A 3,851-nucleotide genomic window follows, 5' to 3' on the forward strand; every position below is an offset into this window, starting at 1 on the left:
ATATTTTTTTACTAAAATTTTTCTTAAATTCTACTCTACAAAATAGCTATCTTAGATTTTTTTTTTACATTTTATTTAAAATTTAAAAATAATTAATATTTTTAATAAAATGTAAAAAAATTAATTATTGAGATATAGCTATAGACCTAACGTCTAACTAATATTTAAAAAAAAAATCAGCTAAAAATATTAACTGGATCAAAAGTTATTTAAGTTGTCAGTGAGTGGTGGGCCACCCTGTATAGACTGATGAAGAACATATTGCTTCACCAATTAACAAAATACAAATCCACATAATGATTAACATATGCTAAAGAAATGGATTAAAATGCAAAAGGATGAACTCTATTTTAAGAAAAGTCAATAGCAATAAATTTTTTTTAACTAATGAAAATTAATTACCTTTGCAATAAATTCAATAGCGATGACTGCCATGAATCTCTAGGTCAGTCTTTATCCTGGAACTACAATGGTAGCACAGTCTAAAAATTACAAAAACAAATTAAATTAATATAGCCATTACCATAATATATTATATAATCTACAATCATTTTATTGTAATTGCTGTGAAAAAATAATAGTAATAAAAAATGTATATATATATATATAGATTGTATTGTATAGACTGATGTAGTAGTACATATTGCACCAATAAATAATACACAAATCAAACTAATGATTAAAATGTATAAATATGAAGTCTATTTTGAAAAAAGTCAATAGGAATAAATTTTTTTTAACAAATGAAAATTAATTACCTTTGCAATAAATTCAATAGCGATGACTGCCATCAATCTCTAGCTTAGTTATCGTGGCACAACAGATACCGTCTAAAAATTACAAAATCAAATTGATGAAAACAGCCATCACCATAATATAATAATAATAATAATATTTCTACAATATTATTATTGCAATTGTTATGAAATTGTCAATAACACATTACAATAAGAAAAAAATCAAAAAGAGAATCAGAAATATAAATGTAGTACTGGCAAACAAAAAATTTAAAAAAAAATGTATATATACAGAGGGAGATATATATATAGAGGAAGAGATTATATAGACTGATGTAGTAGTACATATTGCACACCAATAAATGAAATACAAATCGACCTAATGATTGAAATATGCAAAGTAAATCGATTACAATGTAAAAAGATTAACTGTAATTTAAGAAGAGTGAATAACAAAGATTATTTTTAAAAAAATTACAAAATCAAATTAATTTTTACTTCCATTACCATAGTTATATCAATAATTTAAAAAAGAAAATCGTTATTACCACAATTTAATAATTACAATATAAAAAGATAAACTTTACTTTAAGAAAAGTCAGTAATAAATAATTTTTTTTAAAGAAATTAAAACGAATTACCCTTGTAATAAATCCGTTATCCATTAGAACCGATTGGCCTACGGGCAGAGTCATTATTGAAGCATTCCTCAGGATACAACCAACTCATTCTAAAAATTACAAAATCAAATTAATTAATACTGCCATAATATATAATATAATATAATATATTAAATTAAATATATTATATAAAAAATAAATATTCTTTTTTTTAACAAAAGAATTACCTGTGCAATAAATCTAAAACTATCAACAACAATCTCCAGCACAGTCATCAGAGCACAACGGATACCATCTGAAAATTATAAAATCGAATTAACTAAAACTGCCATCACCATAATATATCTACAATATATTATTACAGCTCGGTTATCCGGGCACAACAGATACAATCTAAAAATTGCCATTACCATAATATAATATAACAACAACATTATTATTATTATTATTATTATTATTATTACGATTGCTGTGAAATTGTCAATAAATTATTTCAATAAGAAACAATCATAAAGAGTCATCAATAATAAATGAAATACCTAATAATTATTCGAATTATAATTAAAGCGAGCAAATTTATTTCAAATAAAATAAGTAAAAATCGGTTACCCGTGCAATACAACCGATTATGAATTAGAGCCAGCACTCTTCGGGTCGGTTAGGGTTCGGTGTAAATTTGAATTGCCCTCGTAATAAAAAACTAAAACCATCAGCGATTTCCAGCGTATTCGTATGGGCACAACGGACGCGAGTCTAAAAATTACAAGACGAAAATTAATTTATCGGTGCCATTACCATTTATTTAAAAACTATATTAATTACTGACCGACTAATATTGTAAAAAAAAAAAAAAAAAAAATGAATTACCGGTGCAATAAATCCGTTATCCATTAGAACCGATTGGCCTACGGGGCGAGCCGTTATTGAAACATTCCTCGGGATACAACAAACTCCTTCTGAAAATTACAAAATCAAATCGATTAATACTGGCGTTACAACGATTTTGAAATTATATATGAATTACAATTGTTGTGAAAACGTCAAACGCACGGGTTTTTTGTCGTGTTTTTTAACGAAAAAAAAACGCGTTATCCGTTTGATAAATCCGTTTGTCAGAGATCGTTAGAGCCGGCACTCTCGTTATCGAAGCAGTCCTCCGGGCACACGACAAACGGCGCCGTGTAAAAATCACAAAATAAAATGAGACTGTCACAATATCGACAATTAATAATATAATCGCCATAGAAGTAGAAAATTTACAAAATCACATTAAATAAACGGATACGGTCAATACGCAATATTGAAATAACGACAGAATAAACGACGACGCACAAAACGGCGGCGCGATGGTGNGCGGTGCGATGGTCATAACGAACACGCGTTCGGACGTCGGACGCGCTGATAACGACGAAACGGCGGGAACGCGACGGGCCGAGTGAGAGGCGCGCTCCCTTATTTCGCGTCGTTTTCCGTTCCAGGAAATAGCGTTTTTCGCGAATTTAAGAAAACGTTGAAGGCGAAAAATTCTAACGAAGGTAGGAAAAGACGCGTAACGATAAGCGTCGTCGAACGGTACCGAAAAGGCGGCGAAAAGAGAAAAACGTGAATTTTAAAGCGGAAAAAACGCAAAATCTCTTCCAGGTAGACCTTATTTGATGGGCTTACGATTTTAGTATGTAGCGAGAGACGAGAGACGAGAGATGAGAAAATAGTATATAGCGCAGGCGCGGTTCTAGGACTAAATTTTGGTATGGGCAACAGTAGATTTAAAATTATAGGTTTTAACTGCAAATAATATTCCTCATTTTCCCCCCTTCCCCATACCATTTTTTTAATAAAATTATAGTATTATTATTATTATAGTGTATAGCTTAAAATATTCATATTAATTATAATAGATAGGTAATAAAGATTTTAAATATTAAAAAATAGAGTAATCCATAGTTTTGAACTAATTATGTATAATTAGTTAATTAAATAAATTTAAATTTAACTGTTAAAAACGTTCAGACTGTTATTATATTTGGTTGTACAGGAGGTTGGTCATAGTTTAAACTTAAGTCTAATCCTTTTAAAGATTTTACCAATTGTTTGGTTGGTTCTGGGTTAAGAGCAATACTACTATTTACACTGGTGTTGTCACTAGCTGTAGAGTCATTTGTATGTACTGATGGAGANTGGGTTGGGTTTGGTTGGGTTTCTATACGCATTTTAAAAACTTTGCACCCCCCCTGTATAAAGGGAAAATGTCCGATTTAAAAAAAAAGGACGTCGAATGAAAAAAGTTTATATAAAGTATTTATTGTTGAAAANAAAGTTTATATAAAGTATTTATTGTTGAAAAATAGAATTGATTCATGCATTTTTTAAAAAGTTATAGCATCATGATGTTAAAAAATGTAAAATATAATAACAAGAATTTTTTCAAAAAAACAGCATATTTTTGCATACGGTAGTCATTTTCACCATGAAGACAAGTCCAGAGGTCAAATTT

At 29.0% G+C, this 3,851-nt stretch overlaps 1 long non-coding RNA gene across 1 annotated transcript in view; it reads right to left on the reverse strand.

The window, feature by feature from the left end:
• Positions 1 to 2,703, reverse strand: part of LOC126902201 (uncharacterized) — a 7,538-nt gene extending 4,835 nt beyond the window's left edge. Inside the window, exons 1-7 of the long non-coding RNA XR_007703170.1 lie at positions 2,382 to 2,703; positions 2,225 to 2,313; positions 1,967 to 2,110; positions 1,585 to 1,652; positions 1,379 to 1,467; positions 759 to 830; positions 403 to 482 (exon numbers count right to left, since the gene is read on the reverse strand). This is a non-coding gene — a long non-coding RNA (uncharacterized LOC126902201). The remainder of the gene's footprint in view (positions 1 to 402; positions 483 to 758; positions 831 to 1,378; positions 1,468 to 1,584; positions 1,653 to 1,966; positions 2,111 to 2,224; positions 2,314 to 2,381) is intronic.
• Between the last annotated feature and the right edge of the window lie 1,148 nt (positions 2,704 to 3,851).

The sequence above is a fragment of the Daktulosphaira vitifoliae genome, unplaced genomic scaffold, assembly GCF_025091365.1.
Source record: "Daktulosphaira vitifoliae isolate Bord-2020 unplaced genomic scaffold, ASM2509136v1 Scaffold_3, whole genome shotgun sequence".
NCBI lineage: Eukaryota > Metazoa > Arthropoda > Insecta > Hemiptera > Phylloxeridae > Daktulosphaira > Daktulosphaira vitifoliae.